This window comes from Carlito syrichta, unplaced genomic scaffold, assembly GCF_000164805.1.
Source record: "Carlito syrichta isolate Samal-C Ts95f unplaced genomic scaffold, Tarsius_syrichta-2.0.1 Scaffold311317, whole genome shotgun sequence".
In the NCBI taxonomy this organism is placed as follows: Eukaryota; Metazoa; Chordata; class Mammalia; order Primates; family Tarsiidae; genus Carlito; species Carlito syrichta.
In genome coordinates this window covers 906,096-928,307 of record NW_007255413.1, presented here as the reverse complement: position 1 = coordinate 928,307, position 22,212 = coordinate 906,096, and positions in this window count along the sequence as shown.

Below are 22,212 nucleotides of genomic sequence, written 5' to 3'. Positions count from 1 at the left end.
TGTAGCAAGGTGACTTTATTTCTGGGTTCTCTGCTCTGTGGCATTGGTTTATATTTCTATTTTTGTACCAGTACCGTGCTGTATTATTTTCTGTAGCCTAGTGGTCAAGTTTGAAGTCAGATGATGTGATATCTCTGGTTTTATATATTTTTTGCTTAGAAATTGCTCTGGATATTTGGGTACTTTTTTGTTTTCAAATACATTTTCAAATTGGTTTTTCTAGTTCTTAAAAAAATGATGCTGGCAATTTCATAAGAAGTATTTAAAATTTGTAGATTGTTTTATGTAGTAAAGACAACGATACTGATTTTTGTAATGCAGGTGCATGGAATGTTGTACCATTTGTTTTTGTCATCTTTGATTTCTTTTGACAATGTTTTATGCTTCTTGTAAAGATTTTTAACCTCCTTGGTTAGATGTAGTACTAGGTTTTTGTGTGTGTGTGTGTGTGTGTGTGTGTGTGTCTATTGTAAATGGTATTGCATTCTTGATTTGATTCTTAGCTTGAACATTGTCGAGTCGATTTATACAACTACTACTGATTTTTTTCAACATTAATTTTGTATCTGGAAACTTGACTGAAGTCACTTATCAGGTTTAAGATTCTTGTGGTGGAATCTTTAGGGTTTTCTAGATATAGAATCATATCATCTGCAAAGAGAGATTGTTTGACTCCCTCTTTTTTTCTGTTTGAAGGTCTCTTAGTTCTTTCTCTTGATAGTGCTGCCTAGGACTTTTAGTACTGTTAATTAGGAGTGGCGAGACTGTACATCTTTATCTTGCCACAGTTCTTCAGGCAGATGCTTCCAATTATTATCTAAATATGATACTCACTGTGGATTTTGTCATAGATGACTGTTATTATTTTGAGGTATGTTCCTTTGAAGCCTAGTTGGTTGAGGGTTTTTAATCATGAAAGGGTGTTGGATTTTATCAAATGCTTTTTTTGCATCGATTGAGATGATCACAGTTTTAAAAAAAATTCTGTTCATGTCGTGGATAACTTTGATCAATTTGCATAGGTTGAACCACTACTGCACACCTGTAATAAACCCACTTGATCATGGTGGATAATCTCTTTGATGTGCTACTTGATGCAGTTTGCTAGCATTTTGTTGAAGATACTTGCATCTAATTTTATCAGGGATATTGGCCTATAGTTTTTGTTGTGGTGGTGGTGTCTTCTCAGGATTCTGGTATCAGGATATAAGTTTTGTGGAATGAGTTAGGGAGGAACCCCACCTCCACAATTTTTTGGAGTTATTTCAGTTCAATTGGCAAGGTCTCTTCTTTGCACATCTGAAATAAATTGGCCATGAATTCATTTGATCTAGGGCTTTTTTCTTTCTTTCTTTTGGTTGGGAGGATTTTTATTACTGATTAGATTTTGTGGCCCCTTATTGGTCCATTCAGTGTTTCGATTTCTTCCTGTTTCAATCTTGGGAGGCTGTGTGTTTCCAGAAATTTATCCATGTCCTCTAGATTTTCTAGCTTGTGTGCATAGAGATGTTCTTAATAATCTCTAAGAATCTTTTGCATTTCTGTGGAATCAGTTTGAATAAAAATCCCTTGTCATTTCTGATTGTACTTGTTTGAATTTTCTCTTTTTTTTTCTTTATTAATCTGGCTAGCAGTCTATTGATCTTGTTTAGTCTTTCACAGAGCTAACAATTTTTTGTTCTTTCCTATAGTTTTTTGTTTGTTTGCTTGTTTTCATTTCATTTAGTTCTCCCCTAATTTTGGTTATTTTATTTTCTACTGCTAAATTTTGGTTAATTTTGTTCTTGTTTTTCTAGTTTCTTAATGTGCAACATTAAGCTGTTTGATATCTTTCTAACATCTTGATATGGGAGTTTAATGCCATAAACTTTCATCTTAACACTGTTTTAGTGGCATCCCAGAGGTTTTGTTATGTTTTTTCCCTGTTTTTATCTGTTTCAATATTTTTTTATTTCTGTTTTGATTTTGTTGTTTGATTTTGTTGTCTACCCAAAAGTCAGATGGAAGCAAATTTTTTAGTTTACATGTATTTGTGTGGTTTTGAGAGTTCTTCTTGCTACTGACTTCTATTTTTATTCTACTGTGGTCTGAGAAGATGCTTGGTATGATTTTGATTTTTTGAAATTTATTGATATTTACTTTATGAGCAAGCATGTGATCAATCTTAGAATATGTTCCATGTGCAATTGGGAAGAATGTATATTCTGTGGTTGTTGGGTGAAATATTCTGTAGATGTCTAATAGGTTCAATTGGCCAATTATCAAATTTAAGTCCAGAATTTGTTTGTTGGTTTTCTGCCTTGAAGATCTACCTAATACTGTCAGTGGGATGTTGAAGTCCATCTGTATATATTATACAAAGTCTTCTCTTAGATATAGTTGTAATTGTTTCATAAATCTGTGTGCTTCAATATTGGGTGGTTACATTTTATAATAGTTAAATCTTCTTGTTGGATTGATTCCTTTATCATTTTGCAGTGCCTTTTTTTTTTCTGTCATACTGTCCTTGGTTTAAAATCTGTTTTATCTGATATGAGAATAGCAACCCCTGCTCTTTTTTGTTTTCATTTGCATGGTAACTCTTTCTCCATTCCTTTATCTTGAGCTTGTGTGTGCCGTTAGATATAAGATGGGTCTTTTGAAGGCAGCAAAATGATAGGTCTTGTTTATTTTTTATCCATCTTGCTATTCTGTGTCTTTAAGGGGGCAATTTAGGTAATTGACATTCAAGGTTAATGCTGATATTTTAATCAAACAGTATATTGTAACTCAGTGAGTAATATCCCAAGAATGCAAATTTGCTTACTATATAAAATTCGATCAATTTAGTTAATTGCATTAACAACCTAAATGAACAAATAAGCAAACAAGCATATTATTATCTCTATAGACACAGGAGAAAGCATAACATCTAATACTAATTCAAAAAAAGCTCTCAAGCCTGGTACAGTGGCTCACACCTGTAATTCTTGCATTTTGGTAGGATTGTCTGAGCCCAGGAAGTGGAGGCTGCAGTGAGCTGTGATTGTGCTACTGCACTCTGGTGTGGGTATCAAAGTGAGACATCACCACCACCACTAACAGCAAACAACAACAATTAAAAAAAAAATCTCTCAGCTAACTATAAACTTAAGAGAACTTTCTCACCATGATGCAGAATATTTAACACCATACTTATTAGTTTAAAAATGCATATTTTTTCCTTCTAAAATCAAGAAAAAGGCGAAGGTGTCTGATCTCTTTTTTTTTTTTTTTTTTGAGTCAGAGTCTCACTCTGTTGCCCAGGCTGGAGTGCAGTGGCATGCTCATGACCACTGTAGCCTCAGACTGCTGGGCTCAGGCAATCCTTCCACCTCAGCCTTCCAGGTAACTGGAACTACAGGCATGTGTCATCATGCCTGGCTAATTTTTTTTTGTTGATTTATTGTAGAGATGAGGACTCGCCAAGTTGCCCAGGCTGGTCTCAAACCCATGGGCTCAGACAATCCTCTTACCTCAGCCTCCCGAAGTGAGCTACCATGCCTGACCTGACATCTTTTTTTATTTTGAGTTGGAGTCCCACCATTGTCCAGGCTGGAGTGCAGTGGCAAACTCATGGCCACCACAGCCTCAACTTGCTGGACTCAGGCGATCCTTCTGCCTCAGCTTTCCAAGTAGCTGGAACTACAAGCACGCGCCACCATGTCCAGCTAATTTTTTGATTTATTGTAGAGATGAGGTCTCACCAAGTTGCCCAAGCTGATCTCAAACCCTGGGCTCAGGCAATTCTCTCGCCTCTACCTCCCAAAGTTCTGAGATAACAGGTATGAGACACCACACCGGGCTTGATCTCATTTCTATTCAATATTCTATTGGAGATTTTAAGTAGTGTTATAGCACAATAACAAAATAAAAAAACAATAAGAGGCATCCAAATATTCAAATTGGAAAAGAAATACGACTGTTTGTATTCATAGACAACATGATCCTTTATGCAGAAAATCCAGTGGAAACTACAAAAAAACCACAAGTAATGATTTCGATAACCAAGGTTGAAGAATACAAGATCAAAATACAAGCACCGATTTTATTTTTGTATAATAGCAAAACCTATCAAAATTTTTAGATATCATTTTCAAAAGGATAAAATATATAAAATACTTAGCGATATACTTGGACAATACACATGAACCATAGAGACATTGCTGAGAAACTAAAGAAGACCTTTATCAATGGACAGATGCATTGTGTCCATGTGTTGAATGCTCAATATTGCTGTCAATGCTCTTCAAATCTATTTAATGTAGCAGGATTTTCATAGACATTGATAGGCTGATTTAAAAATTGAGAGGCAGTGCCAGACACAGTGGCTCACACCTGAAATTTCAGCATTTTGGGGGCCGAGGTGGGAGGATTGCTTGAGCCCAGGTGTTCGAGATCAGCCTGGCCAACATAGTGAGATTTTTGCCTCTACAAAAATAAAAAATAAAGAATAAATTAGCCAGGCTTGGTGGCACGTGTCTGTAGTCATAGCTACTGGGGAGGCTGAAGCGGAAGGATTGCCTGAGTCCAGAAGGTCGAGGCTGCAGTGAGTTATGATTGTGCCACTGCACTATGCCCTGGGTAAAAATAATGAATTTGGGCTAATGCTGCCTAATTACAATGATTCCTTATTAATAGTAACGGTGGTATTGTCATCAAAACAATGAGGTATTGACATCAAGATATATAAATAGATAAACGTGGTGAAAAATAAAGCCACAGATTTATAGACGACTTATTTTATAGTTGCAAAGGAAATTCAAAGGATATAGTATAATGCTTTGATAAATGCTGCTGAAAAAATTCCATATCCATGCAAAAATAAAAATAACTGTGCTCTATGTCTCACACTATATTAAAAATTTATATAATTTGTGTCATAGACCTAACTGTGAAACCTAAACTATAAAACTTCTAACTATAGCCGGGCATGGTAGCTCACGCCTGTAATCCCAGTACTTTGGGAGGCAGAGGCGAGAGGTTCAGGGGTTCGAGATCAGCCTGGGCAACTTGGCAAGACCTCACCTCTACAATAAATAAAATAATTAACTGGGCATGGTGGTGCACACCTGTAGTTCCAGCTACTTGGGAGCTGAGGCAGAAGGATCACCTGAGTCCAGCAGGTTGAGGTGCAGTGGCCATGAGCATGCCACTGGGCGACAGAGTGAAACTCCAACTTAAAAGCAAAATTTCCAGCTATAACTTTAGCCCTAATTCTAACCTTAGTCCTCTAACTAGAAGCTATTCAATTGAGGATCAACAATAGAATAAATAAATGGATTGTGGTAGAGTCACAGAGTGAAATATTTCATGGTAATAATAATGAGTTATATTTGCATGCAGCAAAACAATAAATTTCACAAATTACATATTTTTAAAGCTCAACATAAAAGAGTACATACTCTATGACTTTACTTTTATAATGAGATTTAGGTAAACCCAATACATATAGTTAGAAGTAAATAGAGTGGTTAAGCACAAGGGCTTGGTGTGATACTTGCTATGAAGGGGTCACAAAGAGCTGTAATATACTGCAATTTTCTGTTTCTTGATCTCACTGTTAGTTTGAAAATATGCTGTTTGAGAAGAGTTGCGATACTGTGCCGTCTGGTACTTTTCTGAGTATATGTTTGATTTCAGTAAAAAGAGCATGTTTTCTCTCTCCTGTAATCATCAGAAAATTAAAGGTATTCGGATTTGCCAAGGACTCTTTGCATCAAGTTCTTAGACATTCATTACTATTATTTAGAAATTTTAATTAGACAATGCAAGATGAAGTTAATACCTATTGTTTTTTAATAAGTTTACTAAGAGAAGATTCACCTCACATAAAATAATCATTTTAAATGTGAACAATTTCATGGCATTCAGTACGTTCATAGTGTTGTGCAATTACTACCACTGTGTTGTTATAGACCATGTCTATCAATCCAACTCAAACTCTATACTTGTTAAGCAATTTCTCCCAAGTCTCTCTGACCTCAGTCCCTGACAACTGTCAATTCATATCTGTTGGTATGGGTTTACCAATTTTGGATATCTCATGTAAGTGAAATAATGCAATATGTGCTTTTTATTTCTGAATTTTTTCACTGAGCTTATTTTTTGGTTTGTCCATGTGCTATATGCCATAGGACATCATTCCTTTTTATGACTGAATAATATTCTATTATTTGTATATGCCACAGTTTGTTTACTCATACATCTGTTGATTAACAGTGAATCTATTTTCTGTCTATTGTGACTAGTACTGCTGTAAATTTTAAATTCCAGTCAGTGGTGTACAAGAACTTCAATGTGTATGACTTTTTAAATATTTTATGTTTTATATAGAAGCAAAATTACATTGATATAAAATTAACATGTGGTGAAATACAAAGCCATTAAGACATTCTCTTAATATCTTTAATATATAGAATTTAATGTATGCAATCTAATAAATACAATCTTTAATATATACAATTATGTTACCAACATTCTAATGAATATGTAGAATTTTTCATCATCCCTCCCTCACATTCCTTTCCATTCAACAGTTGTTCTTATTTCTATGGTAAGTCCAAGTTCATTAGCTTTTATTGGTACTAAAAAAAAAGTATTATATAGGAGAATATAATTTGATTATGTATTTTCCAACAGATGGAAATTTTTTTTTAGTTTAAAGTTATAGGTAAAGTGAAGACCAACAAGCTTTTTTTAGTATTTATTTGTTGTTGTTGTTTGTGTGTGTGTGTGTGTGTGTGTGTGTGTGTGTGTGTGTGTGTATGCTTATTTCTTTGGGGTAAAAATCTAAGAGTAGATCTGATGGGTCATAGGGGAGCTGTATGATGGAATTTATAAGACCTTGTCAGTTTTCCAAAGTGATTGTAACATTTTACTCTGTACAGCAATGTGTGAGATTTCCACTTGTTCCTCATACTTGGCAACATTTGCTGTTGACAGTTTAGATTTTACTCATTCTATTGTATGTAAGGTGGTATGTCACTGTAGCTTTGATTTACTTTTTTCTGACGACAGATGAGACTGAGCAATTTTTCAGATTCTTACTTGCGATCTGCTGATTTGGCTTTTTTGTCCAGTATTGGCTCAAGTTTTTGTTCACACTTTTATTAATTTTTATTTGCCACTTTATTTTAGTCATGAGGAAAACTTTGAATAAGTTATGTACACAATTTCTTTGTCAGGTCCGGATGCATTATAAACATTTTCTCCCAGTCTATGGCTTGACTTTTCATTTTCTGAACGATACCGTTTTTTAGTGACAAGTTCATTTAAAGGAGCAAAATTTATAAATTATTTTTGTCTTTTGCTTTCCATTCTGTATGCTAAAAGTGATTTTCTTAGAATCAGGAAATGTTGCTTTATCTTTTCACCTCTACTTTTATAATTTATAGGAGAAAAACAGTGAAAGTGAAAAACAGTGCAAGACTTTTATAATTTTGTCCTTGATGTTTAGGTATCAATATCAAATTAATTTTTGTGTGTGGTTTTAAAAAGTGTCATGTTTCATCTTTCATATGTTTATCTACTTGTTTCAACATTATTTTTTGGGAAGACTTTCTATGTCCCTTTGAGTTTCCCCTAGACCTTTGGTCCCCCCAAAATCAATCAACCTGTAAGTGTAGTTCTATTTTTGGATTCATTTTTATTTCCCACTGATCTGTTAGCCTATCTGGGTAAGAAACATAGAAGGCATCTTCACTCATGAGAAACAAAATAAGGATGTCACCATCTCCAACACTGCTTGATACATATTCGTAATGTGGCATAAATTGTCAACTATTCATGAAATGATGCTGCTTAACCGAAAAACACTCCAAACCCTAGATAACAAAGTCAACCATTGTTTTAAATTTTTTCTACCATAGAATAATTTTGTGTGTTCTAGAATTTCATATAAATGGAAGAATGTAATACATACTATTTTACTCATACATTGGTAACGAGAAAGACTTGAATTTATTTACAAGTAATTGAGATGATCCAGTGAGATCAAGGATTTGCATGTATGTGTACATAAGTATATGTATGTATGTATACAGAGGGTGCAAAAATGTGTACACATTTCAAGATAGGAAAAACTATATTAAAATTGTAATACTCAACGTATACCAATAACAAAAGATGAATACAAGTTATGTTTCAAGTCTGCAATCACAAGAAGTGTTCAAAGTGGTTACCATCAGTGTTCAGATACTTCTGATTATGGTGAACTAAAAGTAATACATAGATAATATCTCTTAAATTGTGTATATATTTTAGTGCCAAAAGTGTATAAACAATTCTAAGAGACGCTATCTTTGTATTTCTTTGGTCATCATTTTCTATTTTTATTTATATTTTAAATTTGAACTGATATTAACATTGATTGTTTTACTTTTGTAGCTCCCCTTGCCTGATCCTCCCTTCCACTGTTTCTCCACTGATAAAAAAACATTCCATTTTTTAAGATTTGAATTTTATCTATAAAATTTTCGCTGTTCCCAGTTATATGGAACCGACGATCCCTATTGGCTCTGGTATAAGAATATCTCTAAAAGCTTTTTACTCATTACTAACATACAAGTCTTTTTACGTTTTTTTTTTTCCCTGAGGGCAATGGCCATTCTTCTGTCTAGCCATATAAAATGTGCTCAGTAAAGAAGTCAGGCCACCTTAATGTTCATGAGCAGGGCTCTAATCATGAAGTTTTTTGTTCATTTTTTTTTTTTAGTTAGAGTCTCACTCTGTCACCCAGACTGGAGTGCAGTGGCTGCTCCTGGCCACCGCAGCCTCGACCTGCTGGGCTCCGGTGATCCTTCCACCTCAGCCTTCCGAGTAGCCAGAATTACAGGCGCACGCTACCATGTCCTGCTGCTTTTTTGATTTTATTGTAGAGATGAGGTCTTGCCTGCCCAGGCGGGTCTCGAACCCGCGGGCTCAGGCAATCCACTTACCTCAGCCTTCCAAAGGCATGGGATTACAGGTTGAGCCACCGAGCCTGGCTTCTAATCATGAAGTTAAATGATGTGGCAATTTGTTTATTTGCTCATCTACTCAGAGTAGCCATACCTGTGATTGGAAGCTCCAAAGTCACTGCCTGGGATGAATTCTCTGACTTTGTACTTGTCCATTGAGTCACTTTGGGTAGTTATGTATTTGCCTTGTGGCCCAGTTTCCTCATCATGGTAATAACAGTTCCCAACTCATAGTCATCTTGTAAAGTAAATGAGTAACAAATATAAGTCATTTCAAACACTGTCTGATATAATAAACACTTGGAGATGTTATGGTGATCACTCAGCCCATTTAATCTAGAATCTATGCACTCCCCTGGGGAAGATGAAGATGGGACCACTCAGACTGGTACCATCACCAACAGCATTCACCAGCATATGCTACCTAGGGGCCCAGGAACTGGCCTTCCCAGTCTATTACAGACATCACCGTCAGAATGTACTGCTCAGGATCCTGAGGGTTGTTCTACGATAGTCACTGCCAAAGCTCATACAACATTGGCTTTCCAGGGACTTGAGAACACACCCACTCACCTGGTCCACTGCTATTACTATTGCTATCCTTGAAAGATCAAAAATAGGCTTACTTGAATCCACTAACAATGGTGCCAGTGTACACCACTCTGAGCCCAAGACAGGTACCCTCAACCCACTGCTGCCACCATGAGGGTCTGAAGCCTGGACCGTTTGGCAGTCCTGCATCCAGAAAAACTACACCACAGCCTCCAAAAATGACCACATCCTAAGCTATTAAGAAACTCACAGACACCACTGATGGTGTTTACGGCCAAAGAAATCATACAGAGGCTACAGTACTTCATGCACCCAGAATCAAAGCCAAAGGACCCTATCCAGCCAACACACTGCACAATCTTCAGGAAAAAAAAGTCCTCCCTGACTAAGGCAAATTCAAAAAGTTGAAAAAAGTGACCATTATACCAGATGTACAGATATCAACAAAAGGTCACTTTTTTTTTTTACATTAAAAAGTAAGAAAACTTGACACCTCCAAAAGAACAAAATAATTATTTAGTAAAAGATCCCAACCTAAAAGAAATTCAAAAAATCCCAGACAAATGATTCAAAATTGCTATACAAAATAAGCTCAATGAGATATAAGAAAATTCTGAAAAACAATATAAATAAGTCAGAACAATTCAGATATGAATTAGAAATTTTTCAAAGACACATATCATAAAAATGAACCAAACAGAAATTCTGGAATTGAAGAGTTCATTGAAGAAAGTACAAAATGCATTCAAGAGCTTCAACAATAGACTAGATCAAACAGAACAAAGAATCTCAGAACTCAAAGACATGTCTTTTGAAATAACCTAGTTAGATGAAAATAAAGAAAAAAGAATAAAATGGAATGAGCAAAACCTTTCTGTTATATGAGATATCAAAAGGTGACCAAATATATAAATTGTTGGTATCACAGAAGATGACGAGAGAACAAAAGTATTTTAAAATCTATTTGTTAAAATAATAGATGAAACCTTTCTACATTTAGTAAGAGACTTAGACAACCAAATACAGGAGGCCCCGTGATCCTTAAACAGATATAACAAAAGAAGGTCTTCACAGCACATTACAGTCAAACAGTCTATAGGCAACGACAAAGAGAGTATTCTAAAAATAGCAAAAGAAAATCACCTACCCGTCTAGCAAGAACCTCCATCAGACTAACAGCAGACTTCTCAGTAGAACTTTTATAGGCCAGGAAAGATTGGGATTATTTATTCAAAGCATGGAAGAAAAAAATCCTGCCACTCAAGGATTTTCTGTTCAGCAAAATGTTATATCATAAAGGAAGAATAAATAAAGTCTTTCCCAAACAAACAAATACAGAGGAAATTCATCAGCTCTAGATTGACTCTACAGGAAATGCTCAAGGACATCTGAATCTGTAAGCAAAAAGATGACAGTTACCACCATGAAAACACAGGATAGCATAAAAATCACACCAACACACAAATGAGGAAGAGAAAAAACTCAAATGGTATCAATACAGAAAACTGCAAACTATAAGGACAAACAAAAGAGAAACAGAAAGAAACAAAGCATATACAAAACAACCAAAAAAACAGTGATCAAGATGACAGTAACAAAATCTCACAAATTAATAACTGAACATAAATGAATTGAATTATCCAATGAAAAGATATAGAGTGACTAATGAGTAAAACAACATAATCCAACCACATGCTTCATACAAGAAACACACTTTACGTGTAAAGTCATATATAGACTAATCTGACCAGGAACTAATATCCACAATGTACAAGGCACTCAAACAACTCAACAGCAAACAAAAACAAAAGCAAGAACATAACTCCATTGAACACAGACAAAGGACATAAATAGACGTTTCTCAAAAGAAGCCATACAGATGGCCAACGGGTGATGAAAAAATGCTCATCACGAATCATCAGGGAGGCATAAATCAAAACCACATGAACTATCATCTCATTTCTGTTAGAATAAACAGAATGAGCTATCTTACACTGTTGGTGAGAATGTCAATTAGTATAACCTCTATAGAAAACAATACAGATATTTATTTTAAAAAAAGAAAGAAAACTGAAACTACCATACAATCCAGTAATTCTACCACTGGATGTTTATTCAAAGAAAAGGAAATCAGTTTATCAAAGAGATACCTGCACTCTCATGTTTATCACAGTACTATATACGATACCAAAGACATGGAATCAACCTAAGTGTCCATCAAAGGATAAATGGATCAAGAAAATTTGGTACATATACACAATGGAATATCATTCTGCCATAAAAAAAGAATAAAATGCTGTCATTTGTAACAATATGGATGGAACTGGAGGTGGATATGCCAAGTAAAATAAGCCAAGTACAAAAATCCAGATAAAACATGTTTCACTCAGACTTGGAAGCTAAAAAACTTGATCTCATGAACACAGAGAATGGAATGATAGATTACCAGCCGCTGAGAACATGGATAAGTGGGGAGGGGGATGAAGAGAGTTTGATTAATGGGTACAAACATACGGTTAGACAAAATAGATAAATTCTAATATTTGATAGCAGACTAGAGTAATTTTACTTAGCAACAATATTTTGCATATTTCAAAGTAACTAGAAGAAAAGACTTGAAACAATACCAACACATACAAATGATAAACACTCAAGGTGATGGCGATCCCATATGTCTTGACTTGGTCATTACACATTATATGGATGTAACATACACTCACTTGTACCCCATAAATGCGTAAAATGTTTTGTATCCATAAAATAAAAAGTAAAGGCGAGTCTGTTTAAAAAGTTTAAAAAGTCAGCAAGTTTGTTGAAGAAAATTTGTTGTGGATTTCTTTTTACCACGTGTCAGACCCTGAGCTATCATTCCAGTGCATGTTAAACTTTCAAGGAACTTGTGGTCTCATGAGGAAGATCAATAAACATGATAAATAATACATAGTACGCATAGAAGCCTTTGGCAGCGCAGAGAGAGAACCATCAATATGCTGGCTAATTAGGAAAGGTATCATCTGAGTAGACACTTGGCATATGCATGGGTGTCTGCCAGGCTGAGAATTGGAAGACAGGGCAACCCAGACAGAGCAGAATGTGCAAAGATATGACAGTGTGAGTGGGTCTAGGTGTGGGGGAAGGTTGAGAAATGAGAGGCAGGAAAAAAGTGACACCAGTCTAAGGCACAAGGCAAAAACAAGCTGTCACGCATAATCTAGGTAGAAACAGGTGATGACTTGAAATTAGGTAAGTCATTTGCAAGAGGTAGCTTGGTGCATAAGTGACTTATAAGACTGGAAAGCACAGATCCCTTTATTAAACACAAAATGCTTCGTAGAGCATGCCCAAGCAAAGACTGCCACACGGTTCGTGGGATCCAATAAACTCCTTTTGACATAGCTGAATGCAGAAAGGGCAAAAATTGAATATGTTACATAAAAAAAAAATAAGCCACACTTCCATTAGAGGTGCTAATTTTCTGCCCCAGTCACAAGATTCAGTTTAAAACTAATAAAGCAGCAGCAAAATGGGCTGATTTAAATTTCACCTTCTCTCACTTTATGTCCAACCCCTATTAGAAGTGCTAATATCCACAGGACCATAAAATGGCCTAAAGACCTCTTGTTGCAGGGATAAAGTGAGGATAACGAGGGCAAATTGAATAAATGGCATCTGGAAAATCAGGAGTTATTTGAGAATTCAATAGAACTTTTCAGGTTTCTTGCATTGAACTGCCTTTTATATTTTAACTATCACTTTAGTGTAGGTTTTCTATGTAAAATAAATGAACCAGAAATTATTCCTCGTTGGGATGGTGTATCAATGGCAAATCAGATAGATTTAGCCACAATGTGAAATCTGTTTACAGACACAGCTAAATTTCAGCATCTAAATTTTCACATAGTTATTAGTTTATGGTAAGAAAATATCAACACGATTTGCCATCCACAGACTTTTATAATGCCATGATAGTTTAGCTAGGATTTTGTAGACTCTTTCAAATGTGTTTTTCTTTTATGGGTTTAGTCAAATTGTAACTGAGTAAATGTTATGTTACTTATTCTAAAGATCAAGATTAATATGTTAGAATTGAAATTTCTAGACAGTTGACACTCTTCTGTCTGTCTCTGAAGGCTTCTGCCCTCCCAGACACGAGAATATTCTTTAAGTCAGCAATGCCACATTCCCCGCTTCCCACTGGAAGTAGTTTTGGATCACAGAAACAAGATACCATACAGATTTTTACTGATTAAGAACATGAACTCTGGGTTCTTTTCCAGTTTTCCCGCTTGCTAGCTGAGTTCATGTTCGTCAATTTACTTAATTTCTCGAAACTTCATTTTTTTACACTTATAAATTGGGGATAATATGCATACCTACCTCATGAGGTTATTACAAATATGTGATGTGAAAGTTATAAAGCACTTAGAACAATGCTTGGCACAAAGTTTATGTTCAATATGTGCTTTCTATTAGCTATATTTATTTGCACAACTCTTCAGAGAGAAGATGTATCAGCTGTCCAAAGCAATATCCATATCTCTGTTGTTGCATTAACTGAAGTCGTCTGCCCAGGCTGTCCAAGCCTACTGCCGATCTTATAGGTCTTTTAAGGCCCAAGTTTGGCTTAGTGCCATCTCTTCAATGAAGGATTCTCAGGCATTCAGATCCTTTTCCACTGTGTGTGTGTGTGTGTGTGTGTGTGTGTGTGTGTGTGTGTGTGTGTATTTTTTTGTTGTTGTTTTTTTGAGTTGGAGTCTCACTCTGTTGCCCAGGCTGGAGTGCAGTGGCACACTGCTCACGGTCACCGCAGCCTCGACCTGCTGGGCTCAGGGAATCCTTCTGCCTCAGCCTTCCAAGTTGTTGGAATTACATGCCTGGCTGATTTTTAAATTTTTTGTAGAGAGGATGTCTCACCAATTTGCCCAAGCTGGTCTCGAACTGCTGGACTCAGGCAATCCTCTCGCCTCAGTCTCCCAAAGTGCTGGGATTACAGGCTCGAGCCACCGAGCCTGTCCTGTATATTTTGTCTTTGAACTATTTTCTCTGCATCTGTAATGACAGCTACCCAATTCATTTGTTCATTTGCAACAATATGGAAGGAAATGGAAGGTCGATATGCTATGTAAAATAAGCCAGGTACAAAAATCCGGATACGGCATGTTCTCACTCATATTTGGGAGCTAAGAAACTTGATCTTATGAACATAGAGAATGGAATGATAGATACAAGACACTGAGAACATGGATGGGTGGGAATCAGGGGGATGAAGAGAGTTTGATTAATGGTACATACAGTTAGATGGAATAAATAAATTCTAATATTTGATAGCAGACTAGAATGACTAAGCAACACTATTTTGTATATTTCAAAGTAACTAGAAGCAAGGACATGAAACAAAACCAGCACATGCCAATGTTAAACACTCAAGGTGATGGATACCCCATATGTCTTGACCTGATCACTATACATTATGTGATCATATAATCATATATTTCATATAATCGTGATATTTCTTCATCATATTTTTTTCTCTTTCAACTGCTATATAGAATTTTAGTATATGTGGACTTATGAGAATTGTGAGCATTTATAGAGTCATTGATATCTGCCAGGCTTAACATAAGTAATCTTACTTATAGTCCTCCAAGAACAATGGATAAAGGTACTACTGTTATCTTCATTTTATAGACAAAGAAACCAAGGTTCAAAAGTTAAATAGATTACTCAGCTTCTATAATTTATTAGAGACAGAGATGGGATATGTGTTCACATGTGCTTTCTGGCTCAGACACATGGACTCGGCTCCTGCTCTGTTCATCTAAGCCACACGAAATGGATAATACTCAAGCATTTTGGAATCGAAATATAAACTTCATATGATACCACTAAAATTATTCTGCTACACACAGTGCAGTTGCTCAACAAATCCCAGGTGTATTTTTGATGATATATACTCAAAAATTCAAATCAAATTTCCTCTGAGTGATCCTGTTCTTCACGATTACTTGGTATGCTCCCATCTGACTGCTTGTCTCTTGTGACTGTTGAACAAGTCTACTGTGATATAAACCCATTTGATCTAAGGTCACTAAAAATCTTGGTTTTTTCCTACCAACTAGTGTTCTTCTTTTTTTCTCATTGCTGACTTACATGTCAGTTTAATCAACAGCAGGGACAGGTTACTTTGCACAAACATTAATAAGATAAAAACGAAGGAATTTCCAAGACTTTTTCTAGTTCAGTGTTATGTTTTATTCCTCTTTGAGTCTTTTCTTATAAAACAGAACCACTCCCTGTCTTTTATCTTCCTTGACCTTTCTTCAATTGCAGAGAAGTCACAGCAAAATGTAACCGGACCCTTCACGACTATTCAGTACAAATGTAAGGGACAGTAAGATGGCAAATATGCCAGTTACGCACTTCTAGATCTATGTATCTTTGCACAGATTTTCTTTTGCCACCCGTGGATAGTCTACATAGAGACAGTAGAAAAATTTAGAAGAGAAGGGTCCCCGTCTAAATTCTACTGTTTAGTAGATATGGGATTTGGGGACAGACATTTATACATTTATCCTTTTTGAACTTGAGTTTATTTGTGTCTAAAATGGAAACCATTGTCTCTGGTTCAAAGAGAGATTGTGCAAGACTGGATTATTAATTGATTTTACAAATTGCCAAACACTGTGTAAGGCAATATTTTCCCCAAACTCACAATTTATGTCCATCTATTTAGTTTTCTGATTTGTGCCTAACTTACTGTCGATCTAATGTTAAAATCCAGAAACTGCCACCAAGTCGTTATGAGGATAGCTCTAAACTTGAACTGCAGATATTTGTATTTTGGCAATCCCCAAGTTAAACCTACCTTTGACTTTTCTACGGTAGAACTATCTAAAGATATGAATAATTAATGAAGCTTCACTCACAATTGGTTTCCGACTATATTTTCATCTTTCTGAAGAGTTTAGTTTACTTTTTCTTCCTTCCTTCCTTCCTTCCTTCCTTCCTTCCTTCCTTCCTTCCTTCCTTCCTTCCTTCCTTCCTTCCTTCCTTCCTTCCTTTCTTTTCTTTCTTTTTTTGAGTCAGAGTCTCACTCTGTTGCCCAGACTAGAGTGCAGTCGCATGCTAACGGTCACCATAGCTTCAACCTGCTGGGCTCAGGTGATCCTTCCGCCTCAGCCTTCAAGTAGCTGGAACCACAGACATACGCCATCATGCCGAGCTAATTTTTTGATTAATTGCAGAGCTAAGATCTTGCCATGTTGCTTAGGTTGGTCTCAAACCCCTGAATTTAGGCAATCCCCTTGCCTCTGCCTCCTAAAGGGCTGGGATATTATAGGCACGAGCCATCGCACCAGGCCGAGTTTAGCTTATTTTTAAGCTTGTCTAGCTGGAATAAAACTTTAAGGATATTTTTTAGGGCTTGGATTAAATCTATCTTAATTAGAGACTAATGTATACCTTATGAACTCTTTCAGCCTCCATTTTTTATTTTCTTCTAAGTGAAGGAAAGCAGCTCCATTGTAAGAGGTGAGAAATAAATGATTTTATAAAAACAAAAAACAAAATTGTGTTTTTAAATACACTATATTCCTGTGTCAATTTTGAAGGGACCAGAATATAAGCAAATACAATTCCCTCCTGCTCTACCCAAGGGCAGAAGGGTTTTGAGTCCTTTTGTCACATGACGGATGTGAATGATTTTTCTGAACAAGCACTACCTTTCTTTCCAGAATAAGACATAATTAAGCATATCAACCTTGATACACTTCCTTTAACAATTTCAAATTGGGCACTGCCACTTTAATAACCCACACCTGGTTAAGATTCCTGTTCCATTGAATTCACACTGCTGTAATGAGCCCTGAACATCAGGCAGAGAACTTAATGAGAACAATGCAATTAATCACCAAATTGTGCTCAATTTCAATAACATGAAAATTTCCCTTACTTTTTTTTCTTCCTAGAAATAATATTTCGTGTAGTGGAAGGGGTAAGGTTTCAGTGATAAAAAAAAAAATCTCCTTGTATTTAAAAAAGAAAGCTAATAGTCAGCAGGCCACATGAAGGTGAGTGCATAAATCAAATACCTATACCATCTGTTATAGCAAATTTAACAGGAATTAAGTGACACACATTTCTAAAAATACATTTTTTCACAGCATGCAGGAGCACATCTCAAGAATGAAACTTCTGAGGGAGAATATAAAAATTTATTATCAATTAGGAAATCTTGTCTTATTAAAGAAAAACAAATTTATAGTCAAACTTCTTGCCAGGTGAATCTACCATTGTAACTATAAAACAACATACAACAAAAAACCAAACTCAAACATACAAACCTGGATGTCCAGAGAGCTGGGTGCCTGCTAGTCACTGATATGTGTGATGCAAGAAAAAAAGAACTCAATCTCTCTAGGGCTGTCTTCTCATCTGTACAAAATAAAATGACAACAACAAAAAACAAATAAAGCAGTAGGACAGCAGGTAGAGCCATTTAACAGAGTTTAATTTTATAGCTAAAGGATTCTAGGTACTGGAAAAGTAGAAACTGCAATAAATATTAATTTATCTTATTCACCTGGTTTTTGTAGAATTCTTAGTGAAAGCGAGGGAATAACAACAAAAGGCGCCTTTGTAAAAATTTTTTTTCTAAATAGGCTCTATTTCTTCACTGTGGGTAAGGCCTGACAAACCACTTGCATTTATTTAAAGGCATGTAAGGAGGATTTGTTCCTTGTACTCTAATGTTTGAGCAGAACATGACTAGTTGTCTTGAAATTGACACAAGGTCTACATATTCATGACAAAACATATTTCTGAAAAAGACAGTTCATTAAGGACTGTCGTTCCAAAAACAGGTGCAATGAGTCCACCTGCAAAATTAGTTTACATGCACATTTCTGGTAATAATAAAAACAAATTGGACATTTAGTTACCAGTTAGGCAAGTTTTGTTGCTTTTTCTTTTTTATAATAGTGAAAAAAAAAGAAAGAAAAGATTTTGCATGCTTTAGCATCCAAATATTGTATAAACCCTGTTCTTCCCACTTGCTTTTGAAACAGTGAGAAGGACCACAGTTCATTACAGAGTGAACAATTTTTTGAGATAAAAAATGACAATGTGTTTCATGCAATTTCCAGACCAGTTTGCATGGTTGCATTCTGATTTTAATTTAACAGAGTCTTGAATGCTTACTTTTTCAATTTTGACCAAGGTCCCTGGGCAAGAAATCTAAATAAGTAAGAGTAGTGATTAATGCAGAAAGTGGCTTTTGAGATATTTAAAACACAACTTAGAGTTTGAGTTTGATGCTGTGAACTAATTTCAGGCTATCTTGAATAGAATGTTTTGCAGTCATGCACCACATGAGGACATTTGGATCAACGGCAGACCGCATATAGAATCGAGGTCTCATAAGATTATATATAGTACTGTGTTTTGTGTTTAGATGCACAAATATTTACCCTTGTGTTACAATTGCCTACAGTATTCAGTACAGTAGCATTCTGTACAGGTTTATAGCCTAGGAGCAATAGACCATGCCATACAATCTAGGCATTTAATAGTCTATATCAGGGGTATCCCACCCCTGGGCCATGGACTGATACTGGTCAATGGTCTGCTAGCAGGTGAGTAGTGGGAGAGTGAGCAAAGCTTCATCTATATTTATAGTTGCTCCCCTGCTGGGGACCTGCTCCAGCCGGGTTCAGGGTACCCCAAAGGTGGAGATGGCGTCAGCGATTGGGGGGAAGAAGAGAGAGAGAGAAAGAAAGAGACTGGACTCCGGTCTAGTGCAGAAGTGATGTGTGTTATTGGGAATTACACCGGGTCTTTTATATACAAAGTCAGATGTGGGAGGGGCGTCCCCCACCCACAAGAAACCTTAATCCATGAAAACTTAATCAATGATTGCCTTTAAACCCTTTTCATATGATAATCTTAAAATCCCATAACAAAGGATAACCTAATCCGTGATTGACATATTCTATAAGCCCTTTTCATCCTAAACTGATTGATTTATGCCAAGTTAAACAATTCTATAGAAGCTTAAGTATTTACTTTACAAAATGAAAGTGGCCCATCCCAGAATGTTTGGAATGTGGCCCAGTCCAAAGTTCACAGTGGGCTACCTGCAAGTAACCCAGCTGCATTCTTTCAACAAAATGGCTGTCTTCTAAAACTATATTCTACAATTTACACCTTCAATAAATCCTAAGATCATGACCCAGAAGCCTGTGACCAATACTAAGGCTCTTAGATGGGACCTGAGTTTGAATTATAAGTTGTGTGAAAACCAAAACTGCAGTTTGCGGAAGAATGGGAGCAATGAGCTTCTAAAGTTAGCTTGTGTTCATCCCGGTCTCAGAGTTTTTATGTTTTGAGCTCACAGGAGCTTAATCTGGTTAGTGCTGAGTAGAAAGGGGGAGGAAATGGGGTCAATAGCTCCCGAACACATCCTAGTGGTCTCAGGGTCAACGGCCCTTCCTGATCCCTAACGCTCAGTGGGCTTCCGTGGCCAGCTCCCAACACTCCCCATCACTGGCATTACTGTTTGAGCTCTGCTTCCTGTCAGATCAGCAGTGAAAAGTCTGCTTCCATTTTCAGCATCCTATCTCTGTGAATCTGGGTTTTCTATGGTGATAGCAACCAAAATAAGATTACAGAGTAGACTGGACATAAGTAACACACTTCAGGCATCCCTCTCTCCCATCACACCCAGATGCGACCATGTAGCTGCAGAAAAACAAGCTCAGGACTCCCAATGAGTCTGCACTATGGGGAGCTGTATAATCATTTCATTATCTATTCCAGTGTAGTAATAATGATAGAAATAAAGTGCACAATACAGGTAACATGCTTGAATCATTCTAAAACCATCTCCCCACCCCCCGTCCATACACAATTCTTCTTCCACAAAACTGGCTCCAGGTGTCAAAAAGGTTGGGGACCGCTGGTCTGTATCACCTAGGTTTGTATAAGCACACTCTGTGATGTTCACACAATGACAAAATTACCTTGGGATGCATTTTTCACAATGTATCCCCAACATTTAGCGATGCATGACTCTATTTTGTCTGACGTATGCAGATAGCACATATAAGTGCTTTTTTCAATGTAAGAACTGTAAAAATACTAGCATTTGGCTGAACATTAGTGGTAATGTCCCATGTACTCTCTTACACAGCGACACTGCATGTCCTATGAAATGAGGATGATAACAATCTTTTGAGCAGACATTATAGGATGGTTGCATGCCATAGCCATAACATCATGCCTGTGGGAAGATCTTGCTATCACCATTTTATAAACTGATCATCAGACAAGAGAAGTCATTTGCCTAAAGCTACACATCTGATAAATTTGTACTGAGATTCAAATCTGGTCAAGTGGTTGATATTGCTTTTGCATCCACAAAATATTAGGATTTCCAAATATTTCACAAATTTTATATTGATGAGAATTGTGTCAATATTTCCTAAATTCATTTTGTGAACTTTTTCATTCATGAGTAACATCAGAAATTGAACAAACAAGATAAACCCATGCATGGGGTGCATGGGAGGACTCTAAGATAAGTATCAAGGCTACCTCTTGTTGAGTAGCAGACCCACCTGCTGTTAAAGATGCTAGACAAATATGCTGTTGAGGAGTTAAAATTAGTTTTGGAGGTTTTATGGGTTGCTCATGACTTAGTTATTAATGTGTGTTACTTCCCATCAGTCTAGATATATTGGAAGAAGAAATGAAAGCTTTGATAATAACAGTGTTATAAGAAAAATGCTTCCCAAGGTCCAATTTTGAAATTAGTCATGCTTTTTGGAGTAACGACTCTAATCAAATCCACCTCAATTCTATTTCAAAAGAAGGAAAGAGCAATAATATCTCAGTGCTAATGTAACATCAATACTGTTTTTTTTTTCCTTTAGGAATGTTTCCAATACTATTCTGATGACATTCAGAACTTTGAAGAAACCCCAAAATGCCTTTATTTATAAGTTTGCCGTACTAACCATAATTTTTAAAAAATATGCTCTTAATATAGTCCCATTTCTTTATTCTTACATTTGGCCTCATGTGACAAGCCATAGATGGATTATGATGTAATACAGTGCAGCAAATGTTATTAAAAGTGGTAAAATAAAATGCTGAGTGTGAATCACAGTCATGGGTGCTTTATGTGTTTTCACAGGTGTAAGTCTTTTTTTAGGAGTTTTCTTAAGTTTAGTTAATGTTTTTTATGAATTCTTAATAAGTTTCAATATTCATTAAAATAGTAATAAGGACCATTTTAAAGGTCAACTTTGTGACTTTCCTTTCCAAGGAGAGCAAGATTTGGGAGTATCAGGTAACTGGGTCTCTTAGCTTAGATAATGGGGTCAATCTTATAAACAGATCTTAAAATACTAGAATATTGCTTAAAATATCTGGTATTTGTCCATCATTCCATTGCTAAGAAGCTTATAAACTTTATGGAAATGACTTCATTAACCAATTTGCCATTTCTCAGAAGTGAGTACAGGGTCAAGTATTTCAACTACTGCTTGAGACAAACCTCTGGGATGTTTTCCTTCTGAACTCTGACATTTGACCGAGGTTTTTTTAGACAGCCCAGTGTTGAGATCCAGGTTGTAATGAGCAATGTTAGGTCTTGGATGGGATATGAAATAAACGACTTGAC